The sequence below is a fragment of the Pteropus medius genome, unplaced genomic scaffold, assembly GCF_902729225.1.
Source record: "Pteropus medius unplaced genomic scaffold, Ma_sr-lr_union100, whole genome shotgun sequence".
NCBI lineage: Eukaryota > Metazoa > Chordata > Mammalia > Chiroptera > Pteropodidae > Pteropus > Pteropus medius.
Genome location: NW_024342470.1, coordinates 4,530,178 through 4,551,146, shown reverse-complemented (window position 1 = coordinate 4,551,146; position 20,969 = coordinate 4,530,178). Strand labels below are relative to the sequence as shown.

General features: G+C 37.2%; 1 protein-coding gene and 1 pseudogene across 10 annotated transcripts in view; one reads left to right on the top strand and one right to left on the bottom strand.

Annotated features, from left to right (window-relative positions):
• Window positions 1-553, bottom strand: part of TEAD1 (TEA domain transcription factor 1) — a 250,050-nt gene extending 249,497 nt beyond the window's left edge. For 9 of the 10 annotated variants that reach the window (XM_039863631.1, XM_039863640.1, XM_039863633.1 and 6 more), the window contains exon 1: window positions 416-526. The gene's annotated coding sequence lies outside the window, so the exon portion shown is untranslated. Of the gene's footprint in view, window positions 1-415 lie in introns of all 10 variants that reach the window. The other variant, XM_039863632.1, reaches the window with a different exon arrangement.
• A 2,197-nt stretch (window positions 554-2,750) lies between these two features.
• LOC120603220 (60S ribosomal protein L23a-like) lies at window positions 2,751-13,884 on the top strand (annotated as a pseudogene).
• Window positions 13,885-20,969: the final 7,085 nt, after the last annotated feature.

Below are 20,969 nucleotides of genomic sequence, written 5' to 3'. Positions count from 1 at the left end.
CTCTCCGAACTTCTGACTTCTCCGAGAAAAACGTGAAAACGGCCCGAGGATGTGAGGGTGTGTGCGTGTGTGCGCGTGCGGGCGGGAGAGGGGGGCGCGGGGGGCGCGGCGCGGCCGGCCCGGCGCCTCCAGGGCCGCCGGCTGGGGCCGCCTGTTGCCGCGCGGGCTCCGCAGCGCGCGGCCCAACTTGGCGTCCCGGCAACTCGCGCGGCGGCACCCGCCGCTCACCTTGAAGGGGGCGCGGGGGCCCGGCCCCGGCCCTCCGCTTGCCCTCCCGCCCGCCACACACAAAGCAGAGCCCGCAGAGAAAGAGCGGCGCGAGCGGGACGCGCCAGGGGGACGCGCCGGTGATCCCCCGCCCCCCGGCGCCCCGTGCGCCCCTCGCACCCAGCATCAGCCCCGCGCGCCAACTTACCTCGCGAAGGGAGCCGCCGCAGCGCCCGGTGAGTCCGAGGCAAACTTCGGCGCCGCTTCCCCCGCCCTCAGCTCGGTGCCTGGCTCCTTCCCCGGCTCCCGGTCCCCGGGCTGGGCCACCCCACCCCTGCTTAGCACCGCTCCTGACCCGGGGCCGGCTGGGTGCACAGAGCTGCTGCCCGCGGCTCCGGGCAAAGGTGTACGGGGTGGGGGGGCTTCACTGCATGGCCTGTCCCTGGACGCGGCCGCCCCGGGCCCGGGCCCCGCCGCGCGGACTGGCCCGCGGGGTGGAAGCGAGTCTGCAAAGTGCTTGGTGGGCGCCCGCGGCGGGCGGCGGGGCCGCGGCGGCGGCTGCAGAGGCTCGGCTCGGCTCGGGCGGCGCGGCGCGGCGCGAGCGATGCTAAGAATGTTCGGAATGAGGACAGGAATGAAATGAACGCCAGGACCGAACTCGCTCCGGAGGGGTGGGGCCTCGGTGACGTCATGCGGCCTGCCGCCCGGGGCCGGGGGCGGGGCCTGCTGCCGACGGTGACGTCATGGGGATCGGGGCGGGGTCGGCTGGGCCGCCTCGCCGTTGGGGCGCAAGCTCCCTCCAAGGGGTTGGCGGGGCGGAGTCTCGCGCCCACGGGGGAGCGGGGCGCGCGCGGGAGCCGCCCTGCACCCGCCCGGCGCGGGCTCCGGGCTTTGTCCCGAGCTGGGCGGGGCGGACGGGAGGAGGGCGGCATGGAGGTGTCTGCGCCAGCGCGGAGGACTCTGGAAGCCTGGGTTCCCTACTTGGGGCTAACTCCCAGACGCGAGCTACTCTCGCCGCGTCTAACCTGCCTCAGTTTCCCTCCTCGCGGACTCAGAAGCTCCGGCGGCCGCTTAGAACGCTGCTGGACTCGTGGAAATCTGCAAGTCAGGGGAAGACAATTTTTTTTTTTCCTGGAAATTCAGGTGGTTCTTCTACAGTGCGGTGGATGCCTTCCTGGGGCCGAATTCCCAGCCTGCCTTTTCTTCTTCTCTTTTCTTTCACTTTATAAAAGTTCAGGGCTCTCTTTCAAGTCGAAGTAGGCCTTGCTGTTTGTTGGGAAGGGTAACCTTTAGCATAGCAGAGAAAGGATAATTACAGAGTTCGTAATAACGCTACTCTGTTAGCACGGTCTTCTCCAAGTCACTCAAGGAATTAAGTTCACTCATCTCTGTGGGTTGTACTTGTCTAAAGTAATGGGTCAGGTAAAAACTCCCTAAATTTTAAAAGGCTATATCTGGCAACTTCATGTCATACCTATTTTTTTTCTTTCTTCCTTTCTTCCTTTTTCTTTTCGTAGATAAGCTACACTTCCATAATAAGATAATTATTCTAATGCTACCTTTGGAGGTAGTGACCCAAAAATAGTAGAGCCAATAGGTAAATCAGAAAACAGCTGGATAAAGTTGACCCGCTGTGGCAGAACTGTCAGAATTTGGGGTGATTGTAATGTTCAGTTTCACTTAAATCTAAATAGCAAAGCAGTTCCTGTACTCTTGGCCTCATCCTTTCCAGGCACTTTGCTCTTCTTTCCACTGGGGCCTCAGGATAAATAATGGCACCTAATTTATGTGCCCCAAGAATCTCTTACATGTAGGTAACTGAGGAAGGGGGAATGTGACTCACTTTCTACAAAACGTAACTTTTACTATTGTATTTTTTATTGAAATTTTTTTTGTTGAGAAAATTCATCTACATGCAGTTGCAAAAAATAATACAGAGAAACCGTTTGTTCACTTTGCTCAGTTCTCCCCAATGGTAATGTTTTCCAAAATTATAATATAAAATCACAATCAGGATATTACATTGATACAACACCGCCGATCTTATATTTCCTTAGTCTTGCTTCTTATTTGTATGTACCTGTATTCTATACAATTTTCTAACCTATGCAGGCATCCACCACCACAGTCAGGTACTAATGCATTTTATCTCTAGTTTGCATGCAATAATAAGATGATATAATAAGGTTCACAATAATAACCCAGCCACCTTAACATTCCTTTTTGGAAATGTGCAAACATAATTTGGCATTAAAACTGTACTAGGCATATCTCTCTCAGATATCATCTTCTACAAGCATCTGACAGTCTGATGGCAGTGCCAGCCAAACAAGAAGGTTTCTAAACCACTGTTGTCACAGTGCACCTGGGTGCTTTTCAGAGTCTAGCTCCCATCTCACAGCCACCTGGCAATACAAGGTCTCCCATTCCTTACTGAATCACGGACGGAAAAATACCTTGGCCTGGGATTCAAAGCTCTTCATGACGTACTGTGACTTCCTGACCAGTATTTTCTTCAGCATCTCCCATCTATGTGCTTTTAGATTCATCTTATAAACCTTTCCTTCCAGGAAGACTAATCAACGAGGTATTTTCTCACAAGGATCCCCAAAGCTCTTCATGTCAGACATACAACTTGCATTCTGTTAGTTACCAGTGTACTGGGATGCCCCCATATCTGAGCCCCTAAAAAGTGTACTGGTCTCATCTAGTTAACTATACTACCCAGGACCTACACATAAATGGGAGAAACTCTTGTGGTCTTTCCACCCTAACTTTTTCACTCTCCTCAGTCACCCAGTGGTCAGTGCATAGGACTTATGGGTTTGGGGCCCAGGAGCTGTTCACCCCTAGCATCTGAGGGCAAGAACAGTACCTGGGACCTGCTTAAATGATAGCAAATACCATGTACTACACCCATATTCAGCACTTGGCATTTTGTATTTTCCCTCTCAATCCTCATGGCACCTATACAAGCCATTATTAGCTCAATTTTTACAAGTAAGGAACTCAGGTGTAGAGAAGTTACATGACTTGCCCATAGTCATAGAGTTAGGAGATAGTAGAGCCAGAAACTGAATTTCTTCTGACTTTAGCCTATGTTCATAACCATTGACACCTATTGACCCAAAACTGAAACGGACATATATCAAAGCAGTAGAATGCTAGGCACTGTTCTAAGTACTTCCCATATATAACCTCACTTAATACTCACTGTCCTCCTATGAAGTAGGTATTCTTATTAGTCTCATTTTATAGATAAGCGAACTAAAGACCAGAGAAGACCAGAAATAATTTGTTCAGGATCATGTAGCTAGAAAGTACAGAATGAGAATTCAAACCCAGGCAGTCCAGATCCAGATTTCATACTCGTAATCTTCCACTCAGCCACCCAAATGCAGTACTATACTGGCTGCAAAAGATCACCCTTCTGCAGGGATGGCTTACACTGAGATGTAATGATTACTTGTATCACTAATGATACAAGAGCATTTGTTACCCCCAAATTTTACCAAGGAAGAAACTAACTTGTAACAGAGAAACAGTGATTCACTTAATGGTAACAAATCATGCCGAGATAGTAACTATGAGACTCGCCTTAAGCTAGGAAAGCTGGTAGGTTAGAACTTACCCTTAGGAAGCACCTGGCTCAGGAAGATAATGCTTTGTAAGACAAGTAAAGATATTAATAATAGTGATACAATTTATCTCATTCTCAATGAAGTCAAGCACCTTTTTTTATAGGAGTGTAAATTGGTACAATCATTTTAGAAAAGTTTGGTATTAGGTAGTGAAGTTGAAAATGTGCATACTCTATGACCCAGAAGTTCCTCCTAGGAATATAGCCAAGAGGAACTCAAGTACATGTTCACCAGGACTCACGTACAAGATTGTTCTCTGGGGTATTTTTGTAATAACTCCAAACAAGAAACAACCCAAATGACCACGAATGGTACAAAGGATAAATGAAACATGATATAATCATGCAATGGAATACAATACAGAGTTGAAAATGAATGAACTATAGATACGTACAATGACATGGATGAATCCTAAAAAAGTATTATCAAGTGAAAGAAGCATGAAATGAAAGAACTCCTGTAGTATAGTTGTGTTTATATAAAGTTCAAAAATAAGGAGAATTTAACAACATTGTTTAGAGGTGTGTAGTTAGATAGCAAATCCAGAATGAAAGAGGGAAAACTAAATGGAAGAACATGAAGTAATTACCAGTAAATCTTAGGTAGTGGCTTATCACTAGGGAGAGGGGTTTGTGACAGGAAAGAACAGGGTAGAGGGTTCTTCTGGAGTACTGGCAATGTTTTGGTTTTGTCTGGTTACGTGAATGTTCACTGATTCAGTAAAACATGTATTTGTTTTAAGTACTCTTTTTTTACATATCTGTTGTATTTCACAATTTTTAAATGTTAAATAAATTTTAAAGACAGGTGCCCATATTCAGATGCCTCCCACATGCCCAGGGTTCTGAATTCTATCCCCTCTCACATTTTCATAACACTTTTATTATACAACCTACACTCTCTTCCAGATCTTCAATATCACTCTGTACTGGATCCTTTCCATTAGCATTTACACATACACAAGTCTCTTCCCCATCTTAAAAACAACAAAAATAACCTTCTACTGCTCTAATTCATCCCCTGCTCCTGTCCTCTCTCCTTTTCACGGCTAAACTTCCGAAAAGGATTGTCTGACTTCGTTACCTCCATTTCTTTACCTCCCACTCTTCCTTAACCCTGTCCAATTGGGCTCTGCCTTCATCACTTATTTCATCGAAACAGGTGTCCATCACTTCTTGAGTCAGTGTAGCTAGCTCAATGGTCCTTTAATCCACACCATCCTGGACTGTTCAACACTGTTGACCATCACCTCCCCAAAATAATCTTTCTCTCTCCCTGGCACAGTCTTTTACTTTTTTTCCTACTTCTCTGGCTGCTCTATCTCATTTTCCTTTGCTGACCCATTCTCCTCTAGCTAGCTATTAAATCTTATAGTTCTGGATCAGAGGTTTTTTATTCTTACTTGCTATCCAGCCTCCAGCTGATTCCAGCTAATTCACTCCATTAGTTACAATTACTATTTGTTTTCTGTTGTCTTTCAAACATGCACATGCAATCCATATCTTTCCTTGAAACTCCAGACATGTATATATAATTTCTGCTTGACAACATCATCTGAGTTTCTCAAAAGTATGTCAAACAACCCATCCAAAACTACAGTCTTCCACTATGAATACAGTCCTCGTCAGGTGTTTCTTGGGAAAGCACCAGAAGCTTAGATGTCAGGCTTGATACATCCTTACCTGCTGAATACCCTTCCAGAATGCTCTACCATAGTTAGGAAAAGTCAACCTAAGGTCCTGCATGAACTGACCCCTCCCTACCTTTTCAGCCATCTTATATCTCTCCCACTCAGTTGTGTGTTCCAAGACCACTGGATAACTTTTGGTTCCTTAGATTCATCATCTGCCCAGACAGCCCTTGTTGGTGTTAGTATAGCTCTTTGGAATAGTTTTCCCTCCTCTTTATCTAATTCATTCCTTTCCTCCTGTTATTAGCTCAAATGTTATTTCATCAAGTCAGTTTTCATGATCACCAGACATTATCACGTGATTTCCTATTGTATGAGTTATCTAATGCTGGATAACGAATACCTCCAAAACTTAATGTCTTAAAACAATAATTCTCATATGTTACCTCTCATGACTTCTGTGGGTCAGGTATTTGGGAATGGCTTGGCTAGGTGGTTTTGGCTTGTGGTCTCTCATGAGATGTAGTCAGATATCAGCAGGAATGTACCAGAAGGTTTGATGGGCTGGAGTTTCCACTTCAGGACCATTTGCGCGTATGGCTGGCAAGTTGGTATTGGATTTTGGTAAGAAGATTCCGTTTCTTTGTACATGGAGCACTCCATATTTGTTGGGCTTGGGCTTCTTTACAACATAGTGACTTGAATTCTAAAACAACCATTGAGAGAGGAAGGGAGGAAGTAGGGGGCTGGTTGGGCAGAAGGGAAGGGAAGGGAAAGTGGGAAGGCAGGGAGAGAGGGGGAAAAATAATTATTCTAGTCTCAGAAGCTACATAGCATCACTTCTACCCAATTCTATTTTTTATAAGTGAGTCGCTAAGATGGGCCCACATCCAATGGGAGGGTAATTAGATTCTACCTTTTAGAATGAAAGTGTCAAAAATCTGCAAACATGTTTTAAAAATCACCTCACCTATATTCTCCCTTCCTAGACCTATCGCAGTCTGAAATTTCATATAATGTAATTATATTATAAAGTATATATTTCTGTGATTATTTGATTAATGCCTATCTTCACACACTAAAACATAAGCTAGTGGAACAAGAATCATATTTGCTTTGCCTACCATTTTATTTCTAGTATCTAGCACATTAGCTGGCAATCAGTGTGGAGTTAATATGAATAGCTAGTAATTATATGTAACACCTGCAACAGCCCATTTAAATAGGTATCATTCTTTCCATTTTATAGATATGGAGTTAAAATGTTTGAATAACTTCCTTAAGGACAAAACCTGAATCGAGGTTTCTCTGATATTAAGCCAGAACTATTTCTAGGACTCCAGACTTCCTCTCTATGACCACAGAAGAGTCACAGAAGCTACTTTGGCCTGAGTAAATAGTCTCCTGTGTTTCCACATTTCCCCATTAATAAACTTTAGGATAGCTAATGCAGCTTCCCAGGTGTAAAAATTTATGGACAGGACTGTCCCTAAGATAAGAAAACACTCAGAATCTAGCCATAAAAAAATCATTCTCCAAAATAATAGATCCTTGTGAGTGTGTTTATCTTGAGCAAAAAGAAGGGAATGTGGAGTTTCTGAAGCTCTACAATCTTACTTTTGATAGGATCAGCCAGGGTTGTCACTGGGAAAACTCGTGTCTCTAAATAAATAGCAAAAGCTCCTGTCTGCTTTTCACGAAGATGGCACTGAAAGCAAAGAAGGAAACCCCAGCCTCTCCCAAAGCGGAAGCCAAAGCAAAGGCCTTGAAGGCAAAGAAAGCATTGCTGAAGGGCATCCACAGCCACAAAAAAAAGAAGATAAACAAGTCACCCACCTGCCGATGCTCCCAGACACTGCGGTTCTGAAGGCAACCCAAATAGCTTGGAAGAGTGCCCCCCGGAGAAACAAGCTTGACCACTATACCATTATCAAGTTCCCCTTGACTACTGAGTCAGACATGAAGCAGATAGAAGACAACAGTACACTTGTTTCATTGTGAATGTCAAGGCCAACAAGCACCAGATCAAACAGGCTGTGAAGAGGCTCTGTGACATTGACATGGCCAAAGTCAACACCCTGAACAGGCCTGATGGAGAGAAGAAGGCATATGTTCTACTGACTCCCAACTACGATGCTTTGGATATTGCCAACAAGATTGGGATCATCTAAACTGAGTCCAGCTGGCTAATTCTAAATATAATAATTTTCACTATAAAAACAAGAATCTTCTATCTGACCCCATGCATTTCTCCATTTTTATGGAAGGTCTTATCTCGTTCTTCACTAATTTCAATAGCTGCTCTGTCCAATGTGGTGACTATTAGTCATGTGTGACTATTTAAATTAATTAAAATTAAATATATTTTAAAAATCCAGTTCCTTAATCACATTAGCCATATTTCAAGGCCTCCGAACCACCATGTAACCAGTGGCTACCGTATAGGTAAGTGCAAATATAGAATCTTTGTATTATCACAGAAAATTCTGTTGGACAGTGTTGCCGAAGAACCTAGGTAATCCTAGCCCCAGAGAATTCCAAGGCCACGAGAGAAGACAAAACGAAGGGCTGGAAGAATTTATCCACTCCAAAGAGCCCCAACTCACCTATAGGAAATGGTTTCTAATCATGGGGGGCTGGGTGTGGATTTTCCTCTGCAAGTCTGTGCTCCCTATCAGGCTCTCTGCCTCTTCTTCATCTGGCCTTTGCGCTATCAACTTCACTTTAAATAATCACCATCACTCTCCAAACCAGACCACCCCTTGCCTGCTGCCCTGAACCCACTGAGCCTTGGCCTAACCTGGGACAACACATCTTGTACCCTTCTCTCTGCATGAAACCATTCCATCTCTGTACTTAGACCAGTCTCTCTCTCCTGTCTCAGAGTATGTGATTTCCCTCCTCCTCAAAGATACCCTCTCCCCCAACTTCTCCATCAACACGTTTCCAGATTCTATTTTCTTTCACCTCACTAGAAAACTTGCTTCACTAATTATTCTCTCTCTCCATCATCTTCCATCTTTTTCTCTCCACCGGCACTGTTTCTTCAGCCTTCAAGTATGCATACCTTCCCCCGTGTTGTTAATAATTTTAATTGACCCTTTAGAGCCGCTGTCCTCTCTTCCCCTTCGTTTTTCTACCAATTGGCTCTAGGGAGCTATCTACAAAAGGGCTCTACTTCCTCATTTCCCACCTAAAGCCTGGCTCTCATACAACCCAGCTGCTTCTCATTTGATAAAATTTGTTCTGGATATGGCATTCAAAGCTCTCCACAATCAGTCCCTGACCTAACTTCTTACCCATTTTTCTCTTTGCTACTTTCTAACCAAACTCTTCTCTTCACCATCCACCACACATGTCTGAAACATTCCTATTAATACTATTTATTTTGCCAGAAAGACTCCATGTACATCCCCTCCATCATTGCTGTCTGAGCTCAAGTCACTCCTTCTCAAAGTCGTTCTGATGATAAAAGCCCTTTGTACTTCTATGACTCCTACCACTGAGCACAGACTGCCTGGTGCTATTGTGGATTGTTATATGGATATTTATCATCTCTCCTTGGTCGAATTTCAGGGTGCTTCCTGGCAAGGAATTAACATTCACATCTTGGCACTCCTGAGACTATTTAGATGCAGAATCTTCTGCACAATGGATACTCAACTATCCATTGATTAACTCTTACACTGACACATCCCATCATCACTTCGAAAGGAGCCAATGGTAAACCATGCAGTGCTATTTTAAATAAGTCTCCTGAAAAGAATATTATGAAACAGAGACTATCACAACTATTCATTATATAAAAGGCATGAAGATGAAGGTGGCACATTAAAACATACCTCTTTGGAAGACCCTGAGACTACACGTGTGAACGGGTGCTGAGAACTGCAAGGAGCTGTGCAGCTGGCAAGCATCATTGCCTTTGTTGACACATTTTGTTAGGTGAAAAAAAAAAAATCTGCTTTTTTTTCTTTTCCTGTTTGGGGTGGGGAGTGGGGAGAAAAGGTACAGGCCTTGGAGGCAAGCACAACTTGTCTTGGATCTCAGCTTCATCTCTGACTCGATATATGAAAGCAGGTAAGTAATCTCTTTTTATATTGTAAAAGAATATTATTGGCCCGAGAAAGGTTTATGATAAAAATATGAACAGTATGATATATGTTTATAATTCATTTCTAAAAAGTTTCTGTGACTATGTATGTATGCACTCCGAAAGGACTGTAAACCTACATGCCAAAATACAATAGATTTTTTCTTATTTTCTATGGCTTTTCATGAGTTTCTCAAGTTTAAAGCACAGTGACTTTTATAAAGAAGGGCTGTTAGAAAAATGATCTGGGTTAAAAAGTGACAGTATAAAACCTCTTAAGTAGCTGTTTTAAGTAGTTTAAATTATTTCTTTACATTTAAAGGTATGTGTGTTTTAACAATCTCAAATATTCAGAAAAGATGAGAGGAAGTTGCAATATGATACCCCATCACTCCCAAATTCTTTATTGTGTCTTCCTCCAAAACAAGAAAATTCCAGTGTACAGGCATACCTCAGAGGTACTGCGGTTGGGCTCCAGACCACTGCAATAAAGGAAGTCGTCATCTTTTTGCTGGTGGAGTGTCTTGCCTTCAATTTGTAAAAAATGCAATAAAGTGAAGCACAATAAAATGAGGTATGCCTATATAACCTTATACAACCATCTTAATTAGGAAATGAACACTAACCTCTCTAATCTTCAAACCTCATTCAGGTTTCCCAATTATCTAATTAATAGTGGCCTTTATAGCAAAAGATCCAGCCCCAAATTATGTGTTGCATTTCGTTGTCATGTCTCTTTAGTCACCTTTAATATGAGTCAATTCCTCAGCATTTTCTTAAGTTTCATGATTTTAATGGTCAGCAGTTTTGTCCCTTAATTGTGATTTGTGGCAGCCAGACTCCAGGATGGCCCGTAATGATTCTCATCTCCTGGTGTTCACGCCCTTGTGCAGTCCCCTCCCACTCTGAATCAGGGGTAACCCATCACTGTGGAAGTGATGATATATGCCTACAGGCTAGGTCATAAAAGACACTGCAGCTTCTGCCTCAGTCTCTTACATTGCTTGCTCTGGAGGAAGCCAGACATTGCATCATCAGGACACTCAAATAGCCTTGTAGAGAAGCCTACATGGAGAGGAGCTAACGCATTTAATTAGTAGCCACACCAACTTGCCAGCCATAAGGCTAAACCACCATGGAACTGGATTCTCAGCAACCTCAGGGGACAGCCTAAATCAGAGCCACCCATCCAAGATGCTCCCAAATTCCTGACCCACAGAAACTGTGAAAGATAATGAATACTGTTTTAATCCACGAAGTATGGGGGTACATTTTTTGTACAGCAATAGCTAACTAATACAGGTTTGTCTGTTTCCTCATGATCAGATACAAGTAACCCATCTTTGGCATGCAGTCCACAGTAGTGATTCTGTGTTCTTCTGATTGCATCCTGTCATGCCATGAATGATTTCAATTTGTCATATTTTTGGTGATGTTAAGTGAGGTCACTTGATTCAGGTGGTATCTGCCATGGTTCTCCACTGTAAAGTCACTCCGTTTTAGTGCAATTAATTAATTTTTGAAAAGTAACTGTGTCTCACCAAATTTTCATGTTATCAATAATTTTTTACCCCCTTTATCCCTATCTACCTACTCCCTCTCTAATTTTTTTTATATATGCATAGATGCTTGGATTCTTATTTTATTCAATAGGTTATAATCCATTACTATCATCATTTTTCGATGATCAAATCATGCCATATTTGGCTAGTCAGAGCCCCTTCAACTGGTTTCTATGTCCTTTTGATATGTCTCCATCATTTTTGGAGCATTTTGTAACTTTCTAACACCAAATATTCCCAACACATATGATACTTTTCTTGACCAGCTTCTGAATTAGCCATTTCACCAGAGACATTACTCCTTTTAGTGGAGGACAGTTTTTAGAAGTCAAGATCTGGGTATAAGGTATGCTAATTGCTATTTCTCTCAGTACATCTTAATGGGCAGAGTTAGGTAATATATTTATGTATTCACACATATGCTTACATCTATACTTCTCTATCTTCTTATATATTTACAACCACGAGTTTACATTGGTACCTCCAATTCAAGTCAAAAACCCTTGGATTTATTTTAGTTTTCATTTTCTCTTTTCCATATTCACAACTCTCTTCTCCAACAATGAGAAAACTGGCTCCCATTTTTCTTAATGTATGATTTGAGCAATCCCCTATTGTAACCAATTTTTCTTTACCATTTCCTGCCTCCCTCCCCTCAACATGGATGCCCTCTTCATCCCTCTTAGGTTCCTACCTTCCACACTGGGAACATCCTTTTCCAGCAATATGGTGGATTAGATATCTCAAATGACCCTTTATATCAGTTTCCCATTGATGCGTAACAAACCATGCCAAAATTTAGTGGCTTAAAACAAAAATAATTAACCTCACAATTCTATGGATTTGCTGAGTCTGCTTGTTTTATCTGAGCTCAGTCATGTGGCTGCATTTAGTTAGTGAGTTAGAATGGTAAATGGTCATTCTCCGATGTCCTCACACATCTGTCTCAGCTGAGATGGCTGCAATGGCTCGTCCTCTTTCATGTGATCTTTCAACGAGGACTTCTTCATGTGATTATGCAAGTATTGCAGGAAAGCAAAAGCTGAAGGACGTCTTAAATCACTTTCTATTTGTCAAAGCAAGAGCCCAGATCCAAGAGATGGGGACACAGACCTCACTTCTTTATGGCAGGAGCTGGGACAGCAAAATTCCATTACAAAGGACATAGGGAGACATAATTCATTGGAGGCCATCAGAATATTAATTTGACACACTTACCGAATTAAATGGTAAAAATAGCAGTTAAAATATTTTCTAAAAAATTACTATAAATGTTTTCCTCAACTCGAGGGAAAAAAAAAGAATCCACTGAGCCCTAAACAAAGTATAAGCAGGAACATTAGGAGAAAAGAGACCTCAAGATTTTTCTCTTTCCTTAAGATTTTCTGTCAACACTAGAGAACTTATTTTTATAGCTATGTGGGTCATGGGAAATAGAAGGCAAAGCCACGGGCTACAGAAATCAAGAAATAAAATCTGAGACCCTTTCATCAAGCTGGGACCCTATCTTCAGTGTAAAGTGAGCATGAAGGAAGTTATAAATATGTCAGTAACTCTATACAAACATTGTATACAATTTAAAAATATATTGTCCAATTTGTGGAGGAATACTGACTAGAATTAAGATATTGGACAACAATCTCATATAAAGTGGGAGTTGAGTTCATGTGTCCTAAGATCCTTGATTGCTAGTTTCCCAACAGCCAACTCACCACTTCAACTATCCACCCCTATTAGATTGTGCTGCAACTTGTTTTCCAGCATGTCCATTGACTTGACCAGGTCCATTCTAAATTTTCTCTCTTTAACATCTAAGTTCTAACCCCCTGTCTTAGTTGCTACTGGCTGATTAGGGCTGTTGGAGCAGTTTTTTCTTTAAATATTAAAAAGCTTAAACAGGTCCATACAAGGATCAGGTTTTTAAAATTATCTTCATTCCAAACCATTCTTTTAAATTTTAGAATGCTTTTTTCTTTTTCTTTTTCTATTCAAAAGTGAAAGTTATTAAAATTCAGAAAATTATTAAAAATACAAAGAAAATAAGTATCACCCATTGTACAATATCATAAAACTACCCACTTAGTATTTTAAAAAACACTGTTCGTAAACTGTTAGTAAAATACAACAAATAGGCTAATGTAACAAATAGTTGTGTTTCCACCACTCGGAACTGAAATTTGCTAACATTTTGTCACATTTACTACTAAACAGTTCCTTACATTTTCAAAGCCTAGGATAGGTTGCAAATAGAATCCTACAGATTTTATGTCTAAATAGTCAAGATCTAAATCATGTCAACAAACCTCTTAAGTACATTTTACCTACCTGCACTGACAAATATATTTTCATGACAAAAAACTACAAAGTTATACTTTTTTAAGACTAAAAAGTAAATAACAAAAATGATTTATTTTTAATTATTACTCTGCATGTATGAGAGTTTGCTGATGGACATGTAATATTTAGATGATCAATAAAGTATATATAATTTATGAATAATTATATATTTTTCACAAAATTTATTTTTCTTTCCTTCATTTCAGCAAAATCACTAATAATATTGTTAAAACCAAGATTTTTCACATATCTTATCTTCTATTGATCATAATGCAAAATTAGATAACTTTTCTCCAGTCATTGGGGTTCTTAGATAATTTGTTAACTTTGGTTCAGGCAATTTCTTTCATCTAAGATAGTATGAACTGCAATTATCATTAAAATTCTTAAAATTTTAGAAATAAAACAAAACATGAACTTTACATATATTTGTGGTAATAAGGTTATTATATGATAATCATTATCATAAAATATAAAATATTTTAAGATCATATTAGTTGTCATCATTTATACAATGATTCTCACAGTCTCAAAATATTTTCATAAAATAATGTAAAGAATTGTTGTCATTCTGTACATATAGCACTGAGCACAAATCTCAAGTCAAAGAGTTGTTTGCATGTTTTGAAAATATATTTATATTTTTGTGTGTTTGTGATTATGTGGAAAAGTTTAAAGGCAAGGCCAAGGAGAGATGAATGTTTCCTAAGGTAAAGGCGATACTGTTTACTTTATCTTCTAAATGAAGGAAACAAGAATTACTCACCAAGTCAGAACTCTTTTTGATTCCTCCCAATTTTATTCTCCTTTTAACCTCCTCAGAAGCCACCATCATCATGAACTTGGTGTGTATAGTTCCAAGTATCTTTCATATATATTCATAATAATAATATTTGTATTATTATATTCATTCATAATAATATTTGTATTATTTTATTCATTTGTATTATAATATTCATTCATAATAATATTTGTATTATTTTTGGAGTGTGTTTTTAAATTCTTACATATGACATCATAATATGTATCATATTTTGCAACTGGTGTTTTGAAATTAAACTTCTGAGATCTAGCGATGTTATATATCGGGGTCTATTTCATTTCTTTTCAGTGCAGGTTATACCATTTATCATATCTTATTTATTCATTTTTGTATTGATGAAACTTCTGCAACTTGATTTTTTAAAAATATAACTATATATCTTAAATACTGTTTCACACCAATACAGAAAGCTCTTCATTATCCATCTTGAATGCTGTGTATTTCATTGTACTGTTGTAGCTTATTTGATGGCCATTTAGATTTTTATCTTTTGTATTTCAAACAATATCACAATAAACAACCTTGAACATACTTTATTTGGTATTTATGTGTGGAAATCTGCAAGATATATTCTCAAAAGTGGGATTTCTGGGCCAAAAGATATGTACGTTTTTAATTTTGATAGATATTGCCAAGTCATTTTTCACAGAGGTTTCAGCAATTTATATGCCTACCAATAATATGAAAATTCCTGTTTCTCCCATCCTTAAAATTAAGATTTTTATTTTAGCTAATGTGGTAGATTTAAAAACATGGGATCACTTTGAATCTTTCTTATGAGTAAGTTTAAGTAGTATGTTCATATGTTTTATAGCCAACTGTATTTCTTTTTCTGAAAATTGTCCATATCCTTTGCCCAATTGTTCTATTGGATTGTTAGATTTATATTTTAACTAATTTGTAGGAGTTTGTTATATATTAGGGAAATTAACCCTTTGTAACTAGAGTTGTAAATACATTTTCCTCAAATTTTATCTTTTGACTTTGTGGTTGTTTTTGTGATGGATAATATTTTAATAAAGCAGGCTTATCAATCTTTTGTGGCTTTTATGTTTTATGTCATATTTAGGAAAGCTTTCCCCACTATTTCTTATAATATTATTTAGTTTTAGCTTTTATACTTAAACATTCAAACTATCCAAAATTCATTCGATGTGTGAGGCAAGCACTCCAGTTAGTTTTTTTCCCAGATTGCTACTTCCTTTTCCCAATAACTCATAGTTAAATAGTTCTTGTTTACCTACTGATATGTAAATGCCACTTTATAATATGAATTTCCATACTTGTGAATCTGTTTCTGAGTTCTTTAGGACACCAATCCTAATGAACTGTGTATTCCTACTCAAATGCCACATTGTTTAAATTTCTATAGATTTATGTAGACTTGTGTGTGAGGGTTTTTTTCCTATTTAATTTTAACTTACCATAAAATGCAAAAATCTTAATTTTACAGCTAAAATTAAGATTTACTTATCTATACATCTACCTAATGACCACTTGGATCACGTTATAGAATATTTCTGGTACTACAGAAGTATATTTTATGCTCCTTCCCTATCAATACATTCAAAATGTAACCACTATACTAACTTCAATCAATATTGATTATTTTTGCCTGTTTTTGAGTTTCACATATTTAAAATCATACAAAGTTTCCTCGTTTGTGTCTGTTTGCTCAGCATTATGTCTCAAAGATTTATCCATTTTATTGCATTAAGCAATAATTAGTACTTTTTCATTTCTATGTAGAAGTCCATTGTATGAAAAAACACAGTTTATTGATCTATTTCACTGTCGGTATACATTTATGTGCTTTTCCTGTTTGGAGATATTGTGAATAATCTTGCTTTGAATATTCTTGGACATGTTTTTTGATACATATAAGCAATTACTTCTGTTAGGTATATATTCAAGGATTGAATTGCTAAGTGCTAGAATATGCGTTCATTTGGATTTAATAGACATTTTCGGACAGTTTCCCATAGTGGTTATACAAATTTAAAGTTCCAAAATAAATATATGAGCATTCTGGTTGCTTCATATTGGCATTAATACTTGGTCTTCTTTGCTTTTTAAGAGTAGATATAGTAGTATCTGATTATGGTTTTAATTTGCATTTGCCATATTATCATTGATATTGTACAACTTGTCATCTATATATTAGTAATTTGATCGTCTTCTCTTGTAATATGCTTGTTTAAATTTTAGCTAATTTTTGTGAAGGTCATCTTTTTTTTCTTAGTGATTTGCCTGAACATATCATATAATCTGTATATGATTCTTTTAATATGTATACTGCAAATATGTTTTCCTTGTCTGTGGCTTTCATTTTCACTCATTCAATGTTCGATAGGAAATATTTTAATGAGCTTCAATTTACTATATTTTTCTTCTGAGTGATTGTAATTGATACTGTATTTTTAACTTCACTTTTTGCTTGTTCATTTCTAGTCTATAGAAATACAATTGATTTCGGTGTGTTGATCTTGTATCCTGTGGCCTTGCTGAACTCATTTATCAGTTTTAGGAGGTTGGCTTTCTTTTGGGGGTGGGAGGAAGATTCCTTGGGATTTTCCGTGTAGATAATTAGGTCATCTAGAAACAGGGCCAGTTTTATTCTTCCTAATTTATGTGCATTTTATTTTCTTTTACTGCCTAGACCTACCAGTACTATGTTGAACAAGAGCAGTAAGAGCAAATATTCTTGTCTTGTTCTTGAATTTAGGGAGAAAACATTTGGTCTTTAATTATTAAGTATGATATTAACTGTGTAGGTTTTTATTGACAATCTTTATCAAGATGAGGAAAGTCCCCTTTATTCCTATTTTGCTCAGGATTTTTATTAACTACAGGAGGTAAATTTTGTCAAATGTTTGTTTTTGCAGCAATTGATATGATCATATGGTTTTTCTTCTTTGATCTGTTAATATGGTAGATAACATTGATTTATTTTTGCATATCGAATACATTTATGTATTTTTAAAATTCCTCTCAGCAATATATTTTAGTTGTCAATTTAGAAGTCTTAAACATCTTTCATTAGATTTATTCCTATGTCTTTGATGTTTTTGCTTATAAATGGTATTCTTTAATTTCATTTTCTAAATGTTTAGTATTGGAATGTAGGAATAAAATTGTTTTTTATATATTGACTTTGTATCCAGCAACTTGCTAAATTTATTTAATAATTCCAACAGTTTTTCCAAAGGAATTATTTAAAAAAAAATTTTTTTCTGTATATGCAGTCATGTTTTTGTGAATAAGAATAATTTTAGTTTTTCTTCTTTACTACTCTTTATTTTTATTGAATTTTCTTGACATTTTGCACTGGTTGGACTCTCTAGCACAGAACTGAATAAAAGAAGTGATATGGACATCTTTTTTTTATTTCTGAAATCAGTGGGAAAGCATTCAATATTTCACTTTTAAGTAGAATTTCAACTATAGATTTTTGTGGATTTTTTTTTCCCCATGCAAAATTCAGAACCATTTTTTAAAAATATCCTTTAGCCCTACATATGTCATTAAGATCTGTTCCTGTGAGCTAGAGGCTAGGTAAAAAATAAAATAAAAATAAAACATAACCAATGAAGAATAAATAATTTATTCTTTATTATGATTGAGAATGTAGCAAATGTTTAAATAAATTGATTTTAAAATATTTTAAATCAAAGTAAAATTTACACAGAGAAAAATGTACAGATCTTATGTATGTAATTAAATGTACTTTAATATATTCACATATCCACTACCCTAACCAAGATTTAAAACATTTTTATGTCCCCGCCACACCTTATCTTGCCTCCTTTCAGTTACTACACACAGCATATAGGCAACTAGTGTTCTGGTTCATGTTGTGGTTTTAGTTTTGCCTGTTCTAAAATTTCATAAATGTGGAATTGTAGAGCATGTTTTCTTTCGTGTTCGGCCAGATAGTTTCACTGTACGATAAAAACCATACATTTTTATTTATTCTTTCATTTGATGAACATTTAAGCTCTAGTTTTGGGGTATAATAGATAAAACTACTACAAACATTTCCACAAAAGTCCATTTGTGAAGCTAAGTTTTAGTTTCTATCTATCGAGATTATACCTAAGACAGGAATTACTGGGTTATAGATTAAGTCTATGTTTAACTGTGTTTAAATATAAGAAACGTCTAAACAGTTTACAGTAGTGGTAATGCTGTTTTTCCATTACCACTAGCAATATATGAGTTCCAAATGTTCCATATCCTCAACATTTAATGTTATTTTTAAATTTCATCTTTTTTTTTCTTTTCTTCTTTTCTTTTTTCTTTCCTTTCCTCTTTCCTTTTCTCTCTCTCCCTACCCTCCCTCTCTCTCCGCCCCCCTCTTTTGCAATAACCTCTTCATCAGATTAGGGAGGTTCTCTTCTATTTCTAATCTGCTTTAAGACTATCATTTATAGGTGTTAACTTTTATCAAATACTTTTTCTGCATCTATTGAGACCCTTGTATGATTCTCATTTATTTTGTTAATGTGGCGAATTATATTGATTGATGTTTTAACAAATTTATTGAAGCACAATTTACATACCTTACATTCACCCGTTTTAAGTGTACAGTTTACTAAAGTTTAAGCAAGATACACTATTACGCAGCCACTATCCAATCACCTCAAAGATTTCCTCATTCACTTTTGCAGACATTCCCATTCTTATTCCAGACTAGGCAACCTCTGCAATGCTTCCTGTCTGTATAATTTTGTTATTTCTAGAAATTCTGTATGAATGGAATCATGAAATATGCTTTTTGTGTCCTTTCTCACATGGTAAGGAACTGAGGCCTCATGCCAACAACCGTGTAAATAAGCCATCTTTGAAGCAGATAATCTGGTCTCCATCAAACCTCCAGATGACTGTAGCCTCAGCTGACATCTTGACTGCAACTTCACAAAAGACTATGAAAGCCAAATCTACCTATCTAAGTAACTCTCAAACTCCTGATCCATAGTAACTATTAGATAGTAAATATTCTTGTTTCAACCATTAAGTATTGAGGTCATTTATTATGCCACAATAGATAATTAATATACTTACATTCCTGGAGCAAGTCCAGTTGGTCATGATTATTCTTTTGAATTAAATTTCTATTATTTTATATAGAATTATTGTGTTTAGTTTTATGAGAGATAATGATCTGTAATTTTCCTTTTTTGTAATGGCCTTTTCAGATTTTGGTATCAAGATTATGCTACTCATAAAATGAATTGAGAAGTATGCTAACATTTTTATGATCTCAAACAGTTTTTGTAAAATTATTAATATTTCTTTATTATATATTTAGAAGAATTCAAGAGTGAAAACATTTAATTTAAACCTAGGGTTTTATCTGGAGAAAATTTTAAAATTACAACACTCAGTGTTAGTCTTTTTCTTTTACAGATATGAGACTATTCAAAATTTTTATTTCTTATTTCAATTTTAACTTTGGTACAGAAATGTATCCATTTTTTATAATTGTCAAATTTCTTGCTGTAAGTCATTTGTAATACCCTCTTATCTTTTTATTTTAATATCGGTAGAATTCTTGAAATTTATAGTTTATGTTCTTTTTCCCATGAATCTTTTTATGTATTTAGTGACTAATAATTTTTTCAAAGAGCTTCAGATTTTATGTTTTTTTATTGTATGTTTGCTTTTATCTTTATTATTGCTTTCTTTCTACTTTAGTTGGGTTGATTTCCTGTTCTTTTACTAGCATCAAAAGTTGGTGCTTTCATAAATTATTTTCATCCTTCCTTTTATTGTAATACATTTAACATTTAAAAATTCTAAGTATTGCTTTAACTGTTTCCTACAAGTTTTTATATGTAGCAATTTTTTTTGCTATAATTCAGTTTAAAATATTTTCTTATATTTATTGTAATTTCTGATCCATAGGCTATTTAAGTGAGTGCTTAATTTTCAAATCTCTATGGATTTGCTATTAACCTTTTGTGAAATCGATTTATAGTCTAAGTTGACTGTGTTCAGAGAATATATTCTATATTCTCACTGTCCAATGTGTAGTTTATGAGCCCAAAACCATCAGTATCTTTTGGGAGCTATTGGAAATATAAAATCTACATTTTGTCAAATCCTGGTTGATATCTATGCTGACTAAAGTTTGAAAAGCACTATTCCATATTATTTCAACTTTTTTCAAATGTGTTGAGATAGGCTTTAGATTCACCATATAGTCTATTTTGGTATATGTTCCACCTGCATTTGAAAATAATGTACATTGTGCAGTGGTTTGGTGCGCTGTTTTATAAATGTCTATTAAGTCAAGGTAGTTAATCATACATTTCAAATCTTTCCTTTACTTACTGAGTTTTTGTCTGCTGTTCTATAACTTCTTAAAAGCAGCTTGTTAAAATGTCCAATTGTAATTGTGGATTTATGTAGTTCTCCTTTTAGTTCTATTAACTTTTGCTTTACATATTTTGAAACTATGCTATTGGTGCATACATGTTTAGAATTTTTTAATCCTCTTGTTTACCTTTTTATATTTGAAATTTTCTCATCTTTAGTAATACTTATCCTATTCCTTAGAGTCCTATTTTGCGATATATATTCTCTCATCTTTATATCATAGGGTCTATAGAATTCTTGAAATTTGTAGTTTGTGTTCTATAATATGTGTATATATATATATCAACTTTAGTTA